A 5,945-nucleotide genomic window follows, 5' to 3' on the forward strand; every position below is an offset into this window, starting at 1 on the left:
GTCAATAGGACAGTTAACATGTATAAATACATTGCTTTTCACACAGTCAGTTTGAATTGTTACTATATTTCCCAGTTTTTTTTTTTTTTGCATTTTATCTCCATTAGTGTGTTGTTTTCAGCCCTCACTTGCTACATAGAAAATGGAATCTTTTACAATATTTTTCATTTAGGGTGCACAATGGAACCTAAAGACTAATTCAGTAAATTTCAAAGTAGAGCTCTCTGTTCTCTTTACAAAATTGAAATTAAACTGTTTTCAAAAATATTTTGCTGTTGTGTGGCTTAGTTTAATTATGATTGGGGGGGTATTTCTCCCACAGTCTCAGTTGTCTCAAACTGGGAAAACTGTCTAGAAATGTTGTGGAACCTTTGTGACTGTGCCCTAGCAGAAGTAGATGCGTGGGGCAAGAAGGAGGGAGCTGGGTGGTTCTGAACTAAATCTTGGACTCTAAATCCAAACAAATGTGAGATGGGCACATTCAGGCTCTCAATGCCACAGATGAACTTGTTGTTTCCTCCTATGCTGTCTTTATCATGTCAGTCTGTCCCTGGTGAATGTTTGCCATATACATCTCTTCCTGAACATTGATTGTGTCAGGAGTTTTGACAACTTGACTTAAAAATAAGTATTGTAAGTGTACATCTGTCTCTCCCACCTCTCCCCCTTCCCGCTCCATCCCTCCGTCCCTCCGTCCCTCCGTCCCTCCGTCCCTCCGTCCCTCCGTCCCTCCGTCCCTCCGTCCCTCCGTCCCTCCCTCCGTCTCTCTCTCTCTCTCTCTCTCTCTCTCTCTCTCTCTCTCTCTCTCTCTCTCTCTCTCTCTCTCTCTCTCTCTCTCTCTCTCTCTCTCTCTCTCTCTCTGTGTGTGTGTGTATGGGTGTGTGTAGGTGTGTGTGGGTGGCTGTGGTGTCAAATATATTGCTGTCAATTTTGCCTTCATGTATTTTTTTAATGTGTGTGTGTGGAATGATTTTTCACATTAAAAATTATTCTCACTTTTCATAAATTTCAGCGCAATCTTCACTTTTAGGGAGATAAGCTTCCAAATGGCTTTTTCTCTGGAACTCAATAAATTGGAATGCTCCATAGCTTTATGACCTGGATGAGAATTGTCAATAGGTTCCCAGTGATGCTGTGGGGCCAAACTTAAGATCTATGCACCAGCTAGAGGAGCCTCTGTGTTCTTTGAGCCCTGCATTTGGAGAATAACTATGAATTGTTTGTACAGTTGGCTCTAGCATAGAGACTCTTTTTTAAAAATTGTTTTCTCTTTTTCACTAGATGCCATTCACTAGAAAGTCCTTCCACATGGAAACTAGTGACCATATTGAATGGTAGAGAAAGGAGATTCAGAGTAAATTATAAATGAAGAAAACAAAAGTTACAGCCCTATAACTGATACTCCCACAGCTAAAGCTGTGTGGAAGCATGGAGAATGTTGGAGGACTTGCAAAATTTGGTTGGATCTCATTCCTCCTCAATGCTCACATAATTTAGTACTTAATATCCTCATGATTTCATAGATATATTTTTCTAAATACTTCTTAATTAAGTTGTGTGAATGTGTGTAACTCTGTGAATGTCTCTCTTTCCATGTATATTTTTCTCTGTCTCTGTGCCTACTTGTGTGTCTCTGTGTGAATGTTTATGTGCATGTTTCACTCTGTATGTCTAAGTTTCTCTTTCTTTCTGTTTCTGTCTGTCTATCTATGCCTCTCATCTCTTCTCATTTCTTCTCCTTGTTTACCTTCTTCTTCTATTTTTTTTCTTCTTTGCCTTATCCTTCTCCTCCTTATTCTTTTCTCCTTCTGCTTCTCCTTTTCCTTCGCCTTCTCTTCCTACTCCTGTTTCTTCTTCTTCTTCTCCTTCTCCTTCTTCTTCTTCTTCTTCTTCTTCTTCTTCTTCTTCTTCTTCTTCTTCTTCTTCTTCTTCTTCTTCTTCTTCTTCTTCTTCTTCCTCTTCTTCTTCTTCTTTCTTATTCTTCTTCCTTCTTCCTTCTTGTTCTTGTTCATCTTGTTCTTGTTCTTCTTGATCTTGTCCTTCGTCTCCTTCTTCCTTCTTCTTCTTCTCCTTCTCCTTCTCCTTCTCCTTCCTTCTCCTTCTCCTTCTCCTTCTCCTTCTCTTTCTCCTTCTCCTTCTCCTTCTTTCTCCTTCTCCTTCTCCTTCTCCTTCTCCTTCTTTTTCTCCTTCTTTCTCCTTCTCCTTCTCCTTCTCCTTCTCCTTCTCCTTCTCCTTCTCCTTCTCCTTCTCCTTCTCCTTCTCCTTCTCCTTCTCCTTCTCCTTCTCCTTCTCCTTCTCCTTCTCCTTTCTTCTTCTTCTTCTTCTTCTTCTTCTTCTTCTTCTTCTTCTTCTTCTTCTTCTTCTTCTTCTTCTTCTTCTTCTTCTTCTATGCCTTTGACTTTTCCTTCTTTCATTCTCCTTTTCTCCTTCTCTCCTCCTTATTTAACCTTCTCCTTTTCTACTTCTCCAAGTCCTCCTCCTTCCTATTGCTCTTCCTCTTCCTCTTCTTTTGTTCTTCTTCCTTCTCCTTTTCCTCGTCGTTCTGCTCCACCCATTCCTCTTCCCTTCCTTCTTCTCCTCTTCCTCTCCATATTCTTCTCCTTCTCTTTCTTTTTCTCCTTCTACTTTTTCCACTATCTCACACTCCCTCACTCCCTCCTACCCTTACCCTACCGTCCCTGATGCATTCACAGATTCTCCTCCTTTACTACTGGTCATTTGAATTTTGTCTTGCCAAGCTATGAAAACAAGGATGGTCTCCTGAGGCATGCCCTGTTGCTGGTCTTTTCCATATGAGTCTTTTTAATTGTACTTTCACTGTTTTCCCAATTTCTTCTAAGATCATTTTATCCCACCCCACCTCCATGCCTTGATTTCTTATGGTGGGAGTCTCCAGAGTTTCAAACTCACATCCTCTCTGCTGGTGTTCTGCCTGAGAAACCACAAAATCTGGAGGCTAGAGTTAAATTTGATCATTGAGCTTGGGGCATTGTGCTATGTACAAAATGCCTGGTCTCCAGTAATGCTGAAGTCCTTAAACCTGATGAAACCTAATGGGTCGTAATTTTCATCAACATGGGAAGGAATGCATTTCCTCAGTATTTCTGGAACCCTGGCTGCTGGAAAAGTTACCAAACCCACAAGCACTCCCGCCCAGCAGTGGCTAATGGCTAACAGTCACATACAAAATGACCAAAGGTTCTGATCTTCAGGTTAGATAACTTCCTGTTACCTAGCAACAGCAAGATAACAAGCCCAATATATGAGAGGCTACTTGGCCCTACATCAGTCTCTCCCTCCCTCCCTCCCTCCCTCCCTCCCTCTCTCTCTCTCTCTCTCTCTCTCTCTCTCTCTCTCTCTCTCTCTCTCTCTCTCTCTCTCTCTCTCTCTCTAACTTTTACAATCCTTACTCTCTGTAAACTTTTACCTCTTTCTCTAAGTGTTCACCTTACTTACTCTCTAACTTGCTTTCTGTCCTTCCTTCTATGTCTTTCCCCATCTCTCCTTTTGGCCATGGCAAGTCTAACAATCTTTTTACTCTTTGTTTTTCTCCCTGCTGTCTAAAATAAAGCTCTAAAACATTAGACTGTCTATGTTTTTTAAGGCCCAATAAGGGATGCCAGAGACAAAGAATCTGGTACCATTGTCTTGCACTAGTTCACGCCCATCCGTGTAGTGTCAGTGGATTTACACAGCCAGATGCACAACCAGGGATGCATGGTAAGTATCCTTCACTCCTCCCATGTCAGCCTTCACAGAGCACAGAACCTTCTTCCGTCCATGTTCTCTCTCACCTCACCAACTTCCCCTACACACACAGTTTCACACTGGACACTTAACATTACTACGAATTTTTAAAATGTAACTGCATTTAAATTTAAAAATCATTTCCTCATTTGTGTTGGTAACAATCCAATGCTTAACAGATATTTGTTAGTAGTGCTTACCTGTTGGCATTGATTCCATGAACTTCTTATTAATTCTGGTGCTATGTGATTTTTTTTTCCAAGCAAGATGAGGACTTGAACAATTTCTGAAATCATGTTTTTGGACTCACAGCACTTACGTGATGTAGTTCTAGTTTCCCAGAGACTTCCAGTATCTGTGATGAGCCATGAACTTGGGACATCTGCAGCATGACCCAGAGTTTCATTGGGCTGAGCAGAGAGATCCCAAGATTTGATTGCTTTTTCTGTCCAAAGTATATATATACGATTAATTTACAACTGCATAGTGGTTTTTATTACTCTGTGTTATTATCATTTCAAATCCTCTTAGTTCTTGGCTGAGTTGCTAAATGATACCTTGTTCTGTGAACCAGCTGCCACTTTTGTTCTAAAGCGATTTGATGGATCTTTTCAGCTTTCCTAGTTCCATTTACTTAGAAAGGTAGCTTCTCTCTGAGGTTATGGTCTCAGAAGTTGTTGGATGTTTCAAACCCTTCCCTGGAATGTCTGGGACTCTGCAGAAAAGGAACTAAGACTTTTGAAACAAAAGCGAGGAACTACTTGGTGTCTTCTTCTTGTCTTGTGAAAATTCTGAGATCCATTCTTACAACTGGAAATATTCAAACACATTAAAAGTATTCTACAATGAGAAAATCACCTGCATTATAATCCTGATACTTACTGACACATGAGTTATAAGGATGTTCTTTATTAAAAAATCAATTAGTTCTTACACCCTTTATTTCGTTCTAGATCACATTTTCCCCCTTTTAACAGCTGAAAAATCTATTTTACTTCAATTTCATTTTTAAAAATCCATATTATTTTAAAAATTTTAGTGATAATTGTAATAAGTATCTATAAAGTGTTGCAGATGGATCATGCCCCCTCTTTCTGTGGCTAATGGAGTGTTATTTAAAAAAAAAATTCTTCCTAATGAACATCTATTCTTGTTGTTGTTTTTGTTGTTGTTGTTATTGATGTTGTTAGAGGTTATTACTCGACTTTAGGAATGTTTAATGCTAATGAGGGTCTTATTGTTCTCCAGATGTCTCCTTTCACCCTCCCCAATATATATATGATATATATATGTTTGTAAAAATGTGGTGAGTCCCTGTATGCACATTATCAAATGTTTCTGATTCAACTTGTGCACAAAGCAATCTAGATTCTGTCTTTTTACATTGGTGTTCCTTTGCAGGGAAATGAAATACCAAAGCCTCTCTGAAAGTAAGGATTTTTCAAAAGTCTCATTTCCTTGGGAATTCTAAATAAAAGTTAATATTCATTTTGGAGAATGTATTATGAGCTTGTCAAGGGCATTTGAATATGAATTTCTTTCCTCTTATGTTTATTTTTCCTTGATGACTTGAAGTGGAAACTACTCACAGGAAAAAAAAAGAGGTATCTAAAACTACTTCTCATTATCTCACTTTCTTTAAATTGAGATTTCTGATGTTGAAGAGGAATGAAGTGAGTGTGCAGATTTTGTCCACATAACTCCTAAAAGAAAGAGTCATGTTCCACAAACACATGTATTCGACACCAAAATGAAATTGCATGGGTCCTGGCTGAATCTAAAGTCCCTGTAAATGAATGTGTGTGTGTGTGTGTGTGTGTGTGTGTGTGTGTGTGTGTGTGTGTGTGTGTGTGTGTGTGTGTGTGTGTGTGTGTGTGTGAATGTTTCCATGTGTGTGTGTCAGTGACTCAGTATATCTAGGTGTATATGTACATGTGTGTGTTTGGATTTTATTGCTGTAAACAGACATACTTACCAATGCATGTTTTATTAGAAAACCATTTAATTGGGGCTGGCTTACAGGTTCAGAAGTTCAGTCCATTATCATCAAGGTAAGAATATGGCAGGATCCAGGCAGGCATGGTTCATTTGGAGCTGAGAGTTCTACATCTTCTTCTGATAGCTGCTTGAAAATGAATAGCTTCCAGGCAGTAGGCAGAGGGCCTTAAAGTCTGTTCCCACAAAACATCAAATATGTT

Source organism: Mus musculus, chromosome Y (assembly GCF_000001635.26).
Source record: "Mus musculus strain C57BL/6J chromosome Y, GRCm38.p6 C57BL/6J".
NCBI classification, from domain to species: Eukaryota; Metazoa; Chordata; class Mammalia; order Rodentia; family Muridae; genus Mus; species Mus musculus.